Raw genomic sequence first — 17,468 nt, forward strand, 5'->3', positions numbered from 1 at the left:
AAAAAAAAAAAAAAAGAAAAGTACTGATACATTTGCAGCAATTACCCTTTTCTTGCCAAAACAGCACAAAGGAATGAACTTTCTGATTTTTAAAAAGAGGTATTTACCTTAGGGCGTATATTAAGAGAGAGACAGTGAGACAGAAATTGAGAAGTTACTCCCCAGCAGGATGGCCACGCTGCAGTCGTTTCTTCTCCATTCTCCTCCCGGGATCCTGGGCAGCCAAGCACATGTGACCAGCATGATTTTCAAGTCACTCAGTCTGGGACTCAAACCGTGTTCAGCTTTGTGGGAGTCCACCAATGTAACCACTACACCATTTGCTGGCCCCAAACTTTCTAATTTTTATGGAAGTATATTATATTACGCTACATTAGACTACATCAATTCATAGCTATCCACTTTATTTGGATGCTTATTTGTGTTTACATTTGCCTTTCTTTATTGAAAAGATTATATATATATATAATTTTATATATGAGTATATATGTATATATAAAATTATATATATATAATCTGTGTGTATATATATAATTATATATGTGTGTATATATATACACACACACATATATATATACAATTAAAAATTGTAATTAATTTGAAATGAGGAAATTAAAATAAGGCGTAATATAATGCCAGTTGCTATTACAAATAAAAACTGAACTCTCAATGGATTAACAGAATAGGAGTTTGTTTATCTCTGAAGTAAAGGTATTTGAAGCAAAAGTTAAGACATAAATTGTCAGGATTTTCGTATCTTCTACATGTTTCTTGCAAAGTCTCCCAGAGAGTTGACTTGCCTCTCAGCAGATGAAATTGCCCAGGAAGTTTTTATGTGCCAGACTCAGAAGTGATAAACCTCACCTTTGCTTGTATTTCATTGGCACAAACTCAATCAAATGGCCCCCAACTAACTCTTAACGAATGCTGGAAAAGAGTGTTGCTCTACACCCTGAGGAAAAAGAAAATGTAGTTGGTTTGGTAAATAGCTAATTAGTCCCTGCCACAGTTCATCCTACTGACACCAGATACTTGGTTTACTTTTCATTCTGTACGTGGAATTCTTCCATCACTTTCCCAAGTCCCATCCAGTCACTGTAGGTAGCTCAATTTCTGAGATCTGAGTAGAGCACTCATAGCTCCAAAAGGACTCCACATGGCTCTTTGACTGAGAGGGCAAATTTTCTGCACCCTTGTCAGTGTATACACACACACACACACACACACACACACACACAACATAGATATATACAACATACATACACATACATGCACACCTAGTATTAAAGAAGCAAGAATAAATTAATCAAAATCTCTTTAAAACAGGGAAAAACAAGTGACACATCGTGGCACTGGCCAATAGAATTATAAAATCCTATGTATACCTCTGCCCTCCCACTGGAATCTTTCTTTTTCCTCCTTCCTACCTTCCTTCTCTTCTTCTTTCCTTCCTTTCTTTCATCTCCAAAAGGTACATGCCATTGCCAGAGAGAGCATGTGCATTGGGGCATATTGCCCCAATACTATTTCCTCCATTTCTCCACCCTGTCAGGATTTAGGGCATGTATACATACCCATCTTGCATGTTTTTCAAGCCCCTGGGGCCAGAATTACAATGTTGGTGGGCCATGTGGGATGTGGCTCCCAACACATAGTGCTTAACCACTGCACCACAGAGCTAGCTTGTGAGGGGGTCACAGATTAGCAATTAAATCCTGATTTTAACCCTTTCTCGAATGCAGGGGGATTGTCATCCTGTGTTTTCATGTTCATTGTTGTGTTTGGCCACATCTGAAGTGGGTGATGAGAAGGATACCCTTCTCAGAGACCACTCTGCTTCCACAATGTGTTTTCTGTCTATTCAAAGCCTCAAGAAGATTTTTTGTTTTTGTTTTTGTTTTCTCTTGTCTAGGCTCATGTGATATGAAAATATAATACAATGCCTTCAAAAGTTTAGTAAGGGGAACCAGCAGTTAGCATAATGGCTATGTCACTGGACTCCCACGAAGTAGACCGTGGTTCGCGTCCCGGACCTGGTGGCTTAAAACTCACGCCAGGCGCGTGTGAGTGCGTGCCCAAGATCCCGAGAGGAGAATGGAGGAGAAGGGATTGTGGCATGACCATCTCCCCTGGGGGGTGATTTCTCACTTTCTGTCTCTCTGTCTCTGTCTGGCGAGCGCACGCGCCCTATAGCGAAAATCTCTCCCCCCCAAAAAAAATTAGTAGGAATCTGATTTATTTGCTTTCAATTCTATTTTGATAGACAAAAAAGTTTCTTTTCTGAGAAATAAGTTTCTAGTGTGATTTTTTTTTTCTTTTTCACACATATACTTCCCTTTAACAAATAAATATTGGTCATTTTGGTTTAAGTGGAAAGCCTTATTCTAATTGGTGTAGGCTACAAATTGAGTCTAAGTGGATTTTGTCACTCAGGGGCTTTTTTTTGTCTTATTTCCTGATTCACATCTGCAAGCATCCATTTTTTCATATCTTGCAGGATCTCTAATTTCTGGACACTTTTTATATTATTTTATTCTCTGTGCAAAGCAGCTAATTATTGTTCAACTTAATCTCCATCTTCTAGTTCATGTTTTGCTCAACTAGTGACACCATATACTCAACAAAAATACTGTTTTTCAATCTGTTTACGTATACCAAAAGGTTTTGTAAATATATTATCTGTCTTCCTTTTTATCATGGTGAACAAATATTTTGCCTCTGAATAACATGAATTTCCTTCTTTCTTTCCTCTGACATCAGTTCTTTTTGTTTGTTTGCTTTGTTTTTTTGCCACCTACTTGAATTAACTATTTGGCCAAGGGCAACATTGGAAGGAATGTTTTGAAAACGAAAGAGTCTCTGTCAGCCAGGAATCAGGAATATCTATGCAGTCAGAACTCCCTCTACTATAATTTTTGTTAGGCAACACCCAATCTGTTTCTTGTTTGTTAATTAATATAATGGTAACTGATAAGCTCTGAAGCCCTGGTGACTTTATGCATTAGAAGTTTGTTTCTTGTTCACATAAGGTATAACTGTTGGTAGGAGGTAAGAAAGCAGTTGAGAGAGGCTCTGCTCCCTTTAATACAGATATTCAAGATGACCCTAGAAATTGTTCGTTATCAGGCAGTTTGGGGAAGAGAGAGAGCACTAGCTGTGGGTACACAGCCTGACCACAACATACGTAACTGTTACCTGCAAGTCATTGATTAGGTTCAGGTATGAGGCTGGAAAACATGCTCAAACAAACAAAAAGAACTGATGTCAGAGGAAAGAATAGGAAAACTATATAGCTTCTACATATGCTAGATGATTGTTTTCATAGAGCTTTTGTATTGAGGTTTGAGCTTCCCAACTGCTATAGTTAATGTAAAGCATGTTGGAGGCCGACAGATGGCATGGTGGATAAGGGTACTGGACTCACACATGGCTGACAGCAGTTCAAATCCCTGACCTGGTGGCTTGCTTTCTCACTTTCCCTCTCTCTTTTTCTCTCTCTGGTTAAATTAAAAGAAAAAAAAATAAAGTAAATGAAATAATTATTTTAAAAAATAAATAACTAGGGTCCATCAGATGGCATGGTGGTTGAGGTGCTAGACATTCATGCATGGCCAACCATTGTTCAAGTCCCAGACCTGGTGACTTGCTTCCTCACTTTCCCTCTCTCTCTCTCTGGTCAAATTAAAATAAACTAATGAATTAATTAAATTAAATTAAATAAGTCTTTAAAAACAAATAAATAAATAAAGCATTATTGGGCCACCAGGTGGCATAGTGATCATGGCGCTAGACTCTCACATGGCTGACCACAGTTCAAGTCCTGGATGTGGTGACTTGAAAATGAACTGGGCACTTGTGCATGCATGAAATACCAGAAAGAAAATGGAGAAGAAGGGATTGTCTCACAACCAATTTCCCCCTGGGGAGATTTCTCAGTCTCTCTCTGTATTTCTCTGGTTAGTACATGTGCTCTATGGGAAAAAAGAAAAAAAGGCATGTTAATAAGAAAGGCAAACAGTTCCTTAGAGAAGAACTCTTTTCTAAAAATAAATGCCAAAAACAACTTTCTTTTTGACATATAAACCTGTATAGGGACTGTGAAATGATATAACAGACAATGCTTCTGACAAGTCTTAAAATCAATTTAATAGTGCTTCTCATATATTTCACAAGGCATTAAGTAGTAATTTGAGAAAAGTTTTTTCCTCATTAGTGGGAGCCAAGATCCTCATTTTAAGGATGTACAGTATTTTATGCTGCCTCTGTCGGCAGTGGAGAATAGCCTTGTCCCTTAATTGTTCTTCTCTAATCTCTTCTTTAAAGAGAATAAAATGTCCTAATGCTCTTCTCTTGAAAGCAAAAAGCCAAGTGATTTTCCTTGAGCCACTTTTGGTCAGATTGATCATGACTACTATCCTGAAATCAACGATTTCCAACCATGTGGTTGACCACTTTGTTGGCATAAAAAAACAATATTTTCTAACTGTAACAACTGGGTAAAAAGAGGCTATGACACCACTGGTGAGAAGCTGCAGCTAAACACAGACCAGGCAAACGTGCATTGTAACTTAAAGAAAAGAACTTATGCTTCGGAATCACAGAGCCAGGGACTCTAAACTGAGCTCAGTCTCAAGAGTGTTATGTGATGTTGGCAACTCATTTCACTGTTTAAACATGAAGTTTTTCATCTATAAAACAAGCATGTTAATAATAGCACCATCTTCATTTACTATTAGAACACACGAGTGGGTATATGTGTAAAATGTCACATTCCTTAGTAAAGAGAAGGGTACTCAACAATGAGAAACTGGAATTATTATTACCTATTTATCATTGTATAAAATATGTGCGTACCCAGCATAATGATTATAACATCATACCTACCAAACAGATGTGGACTTTATAAAGTCATTCTCTCCTTCAGCTTGGCTATGCGTGACATGTATCTGTTTCTATAATTTGTCCTTTATAGATTAAACAGTATCGAGGGTACTTCAAAAATTCATGGAAAATGGGATTAAAGTACAAGTTTCCTTTAGTACAAACCTTTTTTTTTCTTTTAATTTGCTAGAGGACATGTGTGCTCACAGGAAAGAAGCAGAGAGAGGGAAAGGAGGAAAGTGAGAAAACACCACCTATGGGGAATGGCCACACTGAAATCTCTTCAACTCTATTTCTTCTTTTGAGATTTTGAGTGTACATACACATGTATTTGGTACTTGTGTGTGCACGTGCGCATGTGTGTATGTTTTAAGTTTTTGCCATAGGCATATGTGCTCACCAGTGAGAAGGAAAGTGAGAAATCATCCCTCAGAAGGAATGACCATTCCACAATCTCTTCTCCATTCTCCTCTTCAGATTTTGGACACACAACACATGCACCTGTTGTGTTTCTCAAAGCCGCTGAATCTGGGACTCGAACTGCAGCCATATGTGATCTAGCCATCCCAATTACCATACCACCAGCTGGCCCAGTGGAAATTTTTTTGAAATCCATACATTTTCTATGAACCTTTTGCAAACTTGTTGCCTATCGCCAACCACATCAAATGATTTTTTGGATTTAGAATGGGAGAAACAGGGATCAGCAGCTGGCATGGTGGTTGAAGTGATGGACTGCCACATGGCAGGACATGATTTGAATCCCAGACACGGTGGCTTAAAAATCATGCCAGATGCATGTGCATGTGTGCATTTGTGCTCAAAGTCCCAGGAAGAGAATGGAGGAAAGGGGGTTACAATATGGCCATTCCACATGAGAGATGATTTCCCACTTTCCCTCTCACTGTTTGTGGTTCTTTCCAATTAGTGCACACACCCTATGGCAAGAAAAAAAAGAAAATCATAAACTTTATCTGAAATATCTACTTGAAAGAAACAATTGAAGTGTCTAATTTTTTGCAAATAGAAACAAAGATTGTGATTCTTGAGCATACTTCATGGAAGAAAATAGAGGAAGATTGTGCTATTACATAAACTAATCTTATCTATGGCTACAGTAAAAACACTCCCCAGAATATGTGATTTTTTTTTTTCCAAAATCCCATAATACCAGAGGGGATAACTTGTTAGTACAATAAAACCAGCCTTCTTAGTCTGACATACATTTTATTTGCCAATAACTATCTGTAAAATTAACAATCAGAGCTTTATTTTTTCCTGTTAGATTCATTGGATTAATCCTATTCTTGCAGTTCTTTGAAAAGCCATAAGTAAGAGAACAAATATGACAAACAAGCATTTACCATATGCAATGCCAAATTATTAAGCCATATGCTGCATTCTAGTAGTACATTACGTATTTTGGTTATGGGTATAGATGACTCATCTATTGTCCCATTTTAGAATTTTAATTACATTAGTATATTCATTGTTCATATATTCTTCTGTTTTACTAACATAAGACTTTCTACCCACTTTCTGATATGCACTTCTCAGAAACATCAAAGGGAAGATTTTAATCAAAATGCCAAGAACAGTTGAATTACTAACTTCTGTAGAAAATTACTAAAAGTAAGTTCTTTTGTATTTTTTAAATATTTTTAAACACAACACTTGAGGTAGGCATTTATTCCTTCTATTTAATATGCATATGTCTATTCAGAATACCCAAAGTCTAGATTTTTAATTTTTATTTAAATTTTCTTATTTTAAATAATTTCTGCTGCAAAGATGTCTGAGTGATTTGAATATTAATTTCCCAGGTCTATGAAATCAAACAATAAGAATTTTTTCTTCGTGATGTGAAAGAATAATCTGAATAAAATAACTTTTTCTAACCATATGAGAAGGCTATTAGCTAAAGAAAAATTACAGAAACATACTTTTTATGGTCCTCTTATGATTCACTAGTATGTGTGAATAAATCATAAAAATATTAATGAGCATCATGGTTAGGTCTTCTACAGAAAAATCCTAAAAATCAGACTTGGGATGAAAGTAAAATCTCACAACTAACAGCTATGGGACCTAGGTAATTTACCTAATATAAGGGAAGTTCAAAAAGTTGGTAGAAAATAGAATTAAAGTATGAGTTTACTTTGGTGCAAAAATATTTTTAAATCCTTGCATAATTTTTTCATAATAAGAATTTTTCATGCACTTTTTGAAGACTTCTCATATTTATCAATTTCATTTCTCTCACTTACAAAGCAAGAAAAATAACACTGTCTATGCCAGATATGCTGACTGATCCCCTGGTATCTCTCAGCACTCCCATAATGTCTGCCCATTGCACTTAGGCAGGACCATGTAATAGTTATGGCCAGATGGATTTTTCTGGGTCACTTCTGGGTTGATGACAATTCTTTAATTCTTTTTTTCCTCTGGATTTAAGGATGTGGAAGGCACACATTGAAATAGTGGCATAATGGGACGAGTAGATGGCATTAGCAGTTATGTCACTGGATTCCCACATGTCCAAACACAGTTCAAGTCCCAGACCTGGTGGCTTGAATACCACCCAAGGTGTATGTGCATGCATGCCTACGATCCTAGGAGGAGAATTGAGGAGAAGGAATTGCAGTGTGGACACCTACCTCCTTCTAGGGGGGTGGTGGATTTCTCACTTTTCCTCTCACTGTCTTCACCCCTACCCCTGCAATGTACTTGTCCTAAGGTGAAAACCTCTTTAAAAAAAAAAAAAGAAAAGAAAAGAAAAAAGGAAATAGCAGTATCATGAAGTTGCAGGTTGAAGCAGCCTGAATCTCTGAGTCACAACATGCCAGAGATTTTCTCTGATGATTTGGTGACTCCATATCAGAATATGTGTGTTAAGCCGCTGAGATTTGGAGGTTTATGTGTTGAAGCAGCACAGACATAAATATTGTTGTAGTTGGTTTGGTTTGAAGATTACATAACATAATGATAGGAATTAATGTCACACTGTCTGACAGAGCATAAATTCAATAAACGATGTTGGATAGCAGTAGTAGTTGTTCTTGCACAGTGGCCTCACAGTGACCCTTTGAAATAATCAGAAGTACATTTTTAACCTTCACTCTTCATAAGAGATAAAACTAGGGCCCACTCCTTATGAAGGGCTTACCTACAAGCATGTAATAATGCAGCTGGAAGGGTTGACAGGTGGCATGATGGTTGGGGTGCTGGACTCCCACGTGGCCAGCCACGGTTCAGGTCCTGGACCTTGAGGTTGGTTTTCTCACCTTCCCTCTCTCTCTGTCTCTTCCTTGTCAAATTAAAATAATAATTAATTAATAAAATTAAATTAAATAATTATTAAAAATTAGACCTGGAGGTGAGAACCTGTGGCTTTGTTTTTTGAGCGCTTCTTTTCCTACTACCACTATGACACTAGTAAGTTTTCTGCAGCATTATCACAAATACACCAAAAATTAACTCCAGCATATCTGGCTTTAGCTGTCTTCCAACAGATGCTCATGTTGAATATCTCAGCAGACAAAAATATCAGAGCATAGAAAATAGTCAACATAGGAAACAGCCCTTTTGTGGTATCTCAGAGAGGCATCTAATTAATAAAGTAGTTAATATTCTTGTATAGTACAAGGTATTGTCTCAGCCATATTTGCCTTCCAAAAGCTTATTAAAAATATTTTGTGTTGAGTTACAAAAATTGTCCTGGGGAATAGACAATCTGTTTACAGTCCCTCCCCTTCCCCCTACTGGTAATTACCTGATAGCTCAGGAAACTTTTTCTTGGTACTTCTCCCTAAATAGCATGGCTGGGTCAGAACAATTAAAATGGTTAATTGCAAATGAAGAGCCTTTTAGGCATCTGAATGGATTTTGAGAAATAAGTATTTGCTAGGTGGATGGGGTTCAAATATGCTGAAACTGCAGCCTGCATTGTTCCAGGCCGTTATTTTTGGTCCACTGAAGAACAGCTGCTGCATATGGTAGTTGTTGAGTTTTCTGCAAAAGATCCACTTACTGGCACAAATAGTAAATGTTTGCATGTGCTATTTTGATGCATCTCCTGTGAGACTCCATTTCCACATTTAAATATGGATCACATATGGTGAATCAAAATAACTTTTTGTATGTAAAGCATATGTGCAATGAGTAAACCAAAGATACATAGTCTAGGGCATTGTCATGTTCCATATGCCTTTTATATGGGTTAAAATTTAATGAAAAATAATATAACCAGAACCACAGAAGAAAAAGTTTAATTCTTAGTTATACCACCAGTTGACAACAGGAAGCATAGACATATATAATGTATATTAAATGCTATTGCTCGGACATGGTGATTAAGGACACTGGACTCCCACATGGTCAACCATGGTTCAAGTCCCAGACCTGGTGACTTGCTTTGTCACTTTCTCTCTCTCTCTCTCTCTCTCTCTCTCTCCCCTTCCCTCTCCTCTCTCTCTCTCTCTCTCTCTCTCACTCTCATTTTATCTCTCTCTGGTCAAATTAAAATAAATAAATAAATAAAGTTAAAATAATTATTTAAAAAAATGCTATTGCTCAAAATTAAATTAATGTGAAGACTGTATAAAATTATAACATGCAGACCAGTCCTATGAAACACAGTGATTAAACCTTGTGGAGAGGAAACTGGATCCCACATACTTCAGTAGGGTTTGAGTCCTGGCCCCGTGGCTGGAAATATGTGCCTGGTGACTTCTTGCCTGCCCAGGATCTACCAAGACGGAGAATTGGAAGATACCTAACCCCACTAAGGGATATTCTTTCTCTCTCTCTTTCTCATTCAGGTGTACATTCTATGTGGCATAAAAAATTATAGCACAGAAATAATAAGGATAAGACATATCACTAAAATGCTGCAATAAATTCTATGTATTTGAATTTATAACAACTATTAAGTTCAGAAACATGATCACTTTCTTGAACCCATAATTTGATTTTATAAAAGATTAAATAGATGGAGGACCAGCAGTTAGTGTAATGGCTATGTCGCTGGACTCCCACGTAGTCGACTGCAATTTGAGTCCTGGACCCAGTGGCTTAAACTCACGCCAGGTGAGTGTGCTTACGTGCCCAAGATCCCGAGAGGAGAATGGAGGAGAAGGGACTGCAATGTGGCCATACCCCCTGGGGAGTGATTTCTCACTTTCTATCTCTCTGTCTCTCTCTGTCTGTCTGGCAAGCACACGTGCCCTATAGCAAAAATCTCTCCAAAAAAAAAAATAGTAAATAGATGTTTGTCACTGTGTCAACAGATGCTTTAGATATAGAATCACTCTTCAGGGAACTTACTGTGTGGTAGGATGGATGTAATTTGTGGGCACATCACCATAATAAAGAAGGAAGGTAAATAGGTACTAGTTTTTTATTTAAAGAATTATTTATTTAATTTTATTTGTTGTTATTATTTTTAAAATTTGACCAGAGAGAGACAGAGAGAGAAAGGGAAAGCCGCCAGGTCCAGGTCTTGAACTGTGGTTGGCCATGTGGGAGTCCAACACCTTAACCAACACATCACCCATCACCTGCTGGCCCAGTAAATAGATACTATTAAAGTCTGGTAAAATACTTTGGGTATTTATGAACCAGGAATCAGGAGACTTGGGGACTGGTTGAGATCAACAAACAAGCATGTGTGGTTTTGTGCTAGGAATTTTATTACCGCTGAGTTAAAGTTTATTCCCTTGTAAAATTAGTGAGTGCTATAAACTGAACTGTGTCCCCTCCAACATTCATGTGTTGACACTTTAATCCATATTGTGATAGTATTCAGAGGTGGGATATTTGGTTGAGATAAGGTTATGAGGACCAAGTCCCCAGTTATGGGATTAGTGACTTTATAGAACAAGAAAGAGACTAAAGCTCTCCCCCTCCACCCTATAAAATTCTACACGGCAAGAAGGTGGCCATTTAAAAGCTAGGAAAAAATTCCTCATGGGGAATCAAATTGACGGGCATTTTATTCTTGAACTGCTCAGCCTCCAAAATTGTAAGAAACAAATTCCTGTTGTTGAGAGCAGACTAAAGCAACTAATGTAGTGGGTAAATTCTAGGAAGCTAAATGGTTTTGTTTATATGTCATACCTGTCTAGTTGGTAACAGTTTTGTTTCGTGACTCTGAAACACTGTAAGATCCTGAAAATGAATTGAAATTAAATTATGTTCTATTTTGCGTTTCTTTTACTGTATTTTATTTTTTAATTTGTTTTCAAATACTTTAAAGTTGAAAACCTTGTATAGTTTATGTGATAACTGAGTAAAACAGAATATTTAATTAAACAAAAGCCCTCATTCCCCAAGCATTAGAAGATTTACTTGTAATTTAGTTATATAAATCCTACTGATACCTCACAGCAACTCAATTAAGTAAGAACATCTTAATTTTGTTCTCTCTAGAACTCAAAATTATGAAGCAATGACTAGGTATGGTTATATCTTTGTTCACAAAATTTTTGAGCTAAAGTAGATATTTGAAATCTGTTGGTACATTTAAAATAAGTACTATTCACTACAGTACATATTTGAAAGAAACCTTATTTAAATATTCTAGGAGATAGCAAATGGTGTGATGGTTAAAGCTGGACTACTACATGGCTGACAGATTCAGTCTCAGACCTGGTAGCTTGAAAATCTTGCTGGGTACATGTGTGTGTGCATGCCCAGAATCCTGAGAGGAGAGTGAAGAAGGGATTGTGGCATGGCCATCCCCCAATAGGGGATGATTTCTCATTTTCCCTCTCCAGCAAGTGCACGTGTGGTATGGTGAAAAGCTTTTAAAAAATAAAATAAAATAAAATAAATAAACAAGGCATCCTAAACAAAATAATAAAATTTCACATGAATACTCTATTCGACTATATGGTAAGTAAAAAATCACTTCATAATGAATACCAAGAATAAATTAATACCATGCGAATCTGTCACCAAAGTTTTACATTCTCATTATAACCTGCTAAATAATCTTAGTTAAATTTTAATGAAGTCTGTCAAAATGCACATTCCTGGACATTTATTTTGAGGGCTGCCTATTATTCTGTTATATGGATGTCCTGCTGTTCATTTTCACAAAAACTTTGTCATGGTCTTTGGATCTTAGTTCTATTGTTTTTTGCTTATTTTGTTTTTGCCATAGGGCATGTACAGTTGCCAGAGAGAGAGAGAGAAATCACTCCCACAGGGAGGTTGGCCACATTGTAATCCCTTCTACTTCATTCTTCCCTTGGGATTTTGAGCACACAAGCTTGCACACACACCTGGCATGAGATTCAAGTTGAAGTGTCAGTTCTTCAACCACAGAGTTGGCCATGTGGGAGTCCAGCACCTTAACCACTATGCCATGTGTTGGCCACCTGCTTCCAGTTTTTTAATTGTAAACAAAAATCTCAGTAGGGCCAGCCAACTAGTACAGCAATTAGGCACTAGATAGAGGAAGCTGGATCTCATATGGCCAACCAGAGTTCACATTCCAGTCTCATCATCTTGAAAAACATGCTGGATACATACATGCCCAGGATCCTGATTGGGTGGAGCATTGGGAGAAGGATTGTGGCACAACCAGGCCCCATTCAGGGATGATTTCTCTCTTTCTCCTTCTATGTGTGTGTGTGTGCACACACATCTGACATTAAAAAAACAAAGCTAAACTAATATTAGTATACACAAATCTTTGCTTATTGACATGAACATATATTTAACTTAGATAAATTCTTAGATGGCAATTTGCTGGGTCATATCAACATGTAGTGATACTGAAATTTATGTAGACAATGTTGGTGGACAAATATGAACTTAATTTCTCAGTAACAGGACGCAACATAACCCATGAGTTACCATTTCAATGGATTACTGAAAATAATTACGTTTGTAAATTCAGAGTGTATTGGTCATCTCTTATTTAAAATGCAGTCACTATGGGGTAGGCATTCTGTTAAATGTGGAATTTTTGTTGCTTTTCTTTTTCCCACTTCCTATGGATAGTCAAAGTTGCATGGGACCAAGAGAGTATCACAGCATTCTGGCCTCAGCAACACGTGCTGTTGTTGAGGTGTCTGTTCATGCCTTGTCTTTGGGTGCCGTTCCCTGTCCTCCCTGCCTTTTTATCAGCATGGTCTATGCCCTTTATCCCTGGTCTAAACTAAAGACGTCTTTCTATCCTGTGGCTTTCTCACCTTTTCTAAACCAAACATTGTATGGCTCAGGGACTCCCAATTTCTTTTTTCATACCTGATACTCTTGAAACTGCCTTCAGGTCTGGGGCCGTAGGTGGCGTGGGGGTTGAGTCACTAAACTCCCATACGGCTAACTATGGTTAGAGTCATGGAGCTGGCAGCTTGCTTTCTCTCTCTCTCTCTGTCTCTGTCTCCTCTGTCTCTGTCTATGGTAAGCATAAGTGCCCTGTAGCAAATTAAGTAATAATAATTTTTAAATTAAATAAATAATTATTAAAAAACCTGCCATCACGTCACAAAAATCTCTTTATGGTCATTGATATTCTGCTACTATTCAGATTTCATGTGATTTCTTGTTGTGCTGGATACAGGTATCTATGAGAGGCCTTGAAAAATCTCATAGAGAATATGTACTATAAGAAACCTGTGCCTGAATTAAAACAAAACAAAATAAAACAAAAAACCACTTTTTTCACAAAATTAACTTCCACTTTAATTCCATTTTCCATCAACTTTTTGAAGTTCCTGCCTATAAGATGTTGGCCACCTTCCATGATATAAGCCTATACTGGGAAGTCCCCCCAAATGACTTTGGAAAGAGTTAGAGTGGGGTGCTCCTTCTTAGGCTCCAGTTAGTATCTACACTTGTAACTCATCCCCTCTGAATTTTTTTTTTTTTTTTGGGTCAAAAGCTTACTCACATTGGAGAAGAAGAATGTGATCATATTATGCATCTTAAACATTATTTTAATACATTTTCTAAAACTTGTCAAAGGGCATGTGTACTAATCAGAGAGAGAGACAGAGAGAGAAGGAGACAGCTTTCTCCCATGGACATTATCATGCCACAATCCCTTTTCCTCCATCTCTCTATCCTCTTGGGATTTTTGGACATATATGCGTGTGCTCCCAGCATTTTTTTGTTTTGTTTTGTTTTGCCCCCAAGTCACCAGTGTTGGGATTAGAACTGTGGTGGGCTATTTTAAGTCCAACTTCCTTAATTACCACGCTGTTATTTTTTTTTTTTTTGGAGAGGTTTTCGCTATAGGGCACGTGTGCTTGCCAGACATACAGAGAGAGACATAGAGACAGAAGACGAGAAATCACCCCCTCCAGAGGGGGTGGTCACACCGCAATCCCTTCTCCTCCATTCTCCTCTTGAGATCTTGGGCATGCACGCACACACACCCGGTGTGAGTTTTAAGCCACCGGGTCCGGGACGTGAACCACGGTCGACTATGTGGGAGTCCAGCAACATAGCCATTACGCTAACTGCTGGTTCCCCACGCTGTGATATTTTTAAAGCTTATACTGGGTTGTGGGAAAGGCATGGGATATGTTTCTATGTTTTTCTATACAAAAGTGTGTCATGACTTTTCCGACCACCCAATATTTTGGAATATGTGTATCAACTATTAATATAATCACAATTTTTCAAACTGAAAAGACATGTCATTAAGTATACCTTACTTACCTTAAGCTTTACAAAACTGATTCCCGAAGAAGGAAAGTGATTTTCTTAATACCTAAAACTACTGTATTATTGTTCAGTAGCCTATGTCATTGAGAAAAGAAAACAATATTTCTACTCATCATTTATATTATCCCTGCATAATGATATCTTCCTAGCTTGGTCCTCATTTCTTAGTCATTTGAACACAGATCCAGAGAGGACCCAGCTGTACTTTTTGAAAGTCTGACCACTGAGCTCTCTTTGAATGGAGAGAGACTTGGGTGGAGTGAAAAGACTCATATTTGCATAAATAATGTGTGCTAATGGTACATATGCTGCTAAGAAAATGCTCATGCTTTCAAACTATGCTGCCTGGAGAACACAGGTGGGATTTGTGGATTCACTGTTTGAATATTTATGAAGCTATTTAGACATATTTTATTTATTGCAAAAATGTTTATACTATAATTATTTTAAGAATTAAGCTTCCCCATGCTATCAGAGACTTAAACAAAATTTAATGTTCAGTCATATCCTTCTAATGCCAGGTCATGTCCAAGTGGAAAAAGATGAGGGAAGTTTTGTAGGGGGAATTTGTTGCCATAAACCCATCAATTTTTTAATCAGTCAACTCATACTTTAAATCATCTACTGTGAGGGACCAGCAGATAGCATAAACTCCCATGTAGTTGACTGTGGTTCGAGTCCCAGACCCAGTGGCTTAAATTCATGCTAGGCACGTGTACATGTGTGCCCAAGATCCTGAGAGGAGAATGGAAGAGAAGGGATTGCAGCATGGCCATCCCCCCTGGGGGATGATTTCTTGCTTTCTATCTCTCTGTCTCTCTGTCTTCCTGGCAAGCACATGTGCCCTATAGCAAAAACCTCTCCAGAAAAAATCTCAGCTTCTGTGTGAAGATCATTACAGATACATTGGGTATTCCAGAATAGATTTATAATAACAGTGAACATGTTTACTACCTTTGAATCTTCAGGAGCTGGTATGCGTGAACTCATTTAACATACAAAATAATCCTTGAAGTAGATCCTATCATTCCCACTATATAAATGAGGAAACTTTCACTAAGTTCTATGAGTCCAGAGTTAAGTTGAAGGCATAGATTATTCCCATAAATACAACAAACTTTTTTTTTATCATAAAGCAAGTTTATTTCTGCAGAGAAGAGGAGATATCATGCTTGTCACAGGGCAGAAATAAGAGGAAACTCAGATATTCAGCCTCTTTGTCCCTAAACAGTACACTGTCCCACTTCCTCAGCAGCATCATGCTTCAGCGTCTTTACTGGGGACCAAAGATGTTTGGATCATGAAGGGTCAGACTGGTAACCAGCTGTTCAAAGTCACCGAGGCTCCAGGGTGGCAGTGACAGATTTTCAGAGCCAAGAGATAACAGGGGCTGATTGAAGGTGAGCAGGAGATAAGTCTGGTACTGAGGCAGTCACAGCAAGGCCTGATACACTATCACATCCTTTGCTACCTGCTTGTTTTCCTTAGCTACTTGCTGCTTGCCTGAGAGGACCCAGGTTCTTGACAGCAGCTGCTCAGGGCTAAGTTTTCCAAACCGAGGGGCTGCACAGATTCCACTTGCACAGCCATAGCCTCCGGCACCCCACTAACATCCTCAAGGTGGTACTGCGCAGCCACTTCGCCCTGCACATGGGCCTGCAGCTCCAGAAGTTCCACGATTAGGCTGTGGTCAGTCACTGGATGGCAGAAAACTTCTTGATTGTCTGGGACTGGCCGGAGGTCGCTTACATCAATGGCCCTGGTGGGTAGGATGGCGGAGAAGGCACCCCCGAAGAGTGGATAGTTTCTCGTGGGCTCCATGGGCCTGAGACTAAAGTATAGTCATTACAGAAGTTTATAAGAAACCCCCTTGGGGCTGTGTGGCATCACTTCCGTGGGTATCGCAGCTGTCACTACCACAGCCACCTCTGGTCTTTCAACAATTTTTGACAAATGTCAAAGTAGAAGCAAGAATCAGTTCCAAAAAATGAATGGAAGTTGAAAACATAATTTACAAAACTGAATGATCAAAAAACAAAGAAATCACATCAGTGGTGATCAGTGTACCATATTTTTAGCTTTCAAATGTATATTACATATTTCATATTTTGACAAAATCATTAAATAATCAGCAAACTTCACATAAAATTTCAGAGTTGGGGATTCTCTTACAAAACAAAATGGAACAAAAAATCGGAAGATCTAGAATTTTTTTTAATGTTTTCATATGGCCCAGATCAGCTGGATCTAAGTACCATTTGCATATTTTCTATGAGTATTTGCTCTCCACTTTATTGTAATCCTCATTGCTCTCCAATGCCTCATTTTTTAAAAAATTATTTATTCATTCATTTATTTTAATTTGGCCAGAGAGAGACAGAGACAGAGAGAGAGAGAGAAAGTGAGAAAGCAAGCCACCAGGTCCTGGACTCAAACTGTGGTCAGCCATGTGGGAGTCCAGCGCCTTATCCACCATGCCACCTGCTGGTCCCCTCCAATGCCTCTTAAACCCAGTCTGGCTCCTTTAGATATTTTACTCCCCTACTTTTGTAATCACATGTGCTAAATACCCATTGTGTCCTCATCACATATATGTCAACATTATTTGTTGGTATTGGGTGGAAACAAGCTCACCCAGATGACTTGTTTTCACGCCCAGGAAATGCATAAACAGTACTATTATTTTCCATGTCCAGACACAAATAGTCACATTTAATGGGGAAGAACAGGAATTGTTCAAAGTAGACTTTCAGTTAAACTTTCTCTCTCTTTTCCTCCAAATACATCCTAACTTATTTTCTTTTCATTTTAAACTTTCTATTGGAGTCCCCCTCACCCTGGAGGGGGTAGGGGGGAACACCATTCAATTTTTAAGCAAATCAGCTTAAAAAGTTTAAAATAATACT

At 38.0% G+C, this 17,468-nt stretch overlaps 1 pseudogene; it reads right to left on the reverse strand.

The window, feature by feature from the left end:
* Positions 1–15,835: 15,835 nt before the first annotated feature.
* LOC102483252 (ran guanine nucleotide release factor pseudogene) lies at positions 15,836–16,419 on the reverse strand (annotated as a pseudogene).
* Positions 16,420–17,468: the final 1,049 nt, after the last annotated feature.

This window comes from Tupaia chinensis, unplaced genomic scaffold (genome assembly GCF_000334495.1).
Source record: "Tupaia chinensis unplaced genomic scaffold, TupChi_1.0 Scaffold145889_1, whole genome shotgun sequence".
Classification (NCBI taxonomy): Eukaryota; Metazoa; Chordata; class Mammalia; order Scandentia; family Tupaiidae; genus Tupaia; species Tupaia belangeri.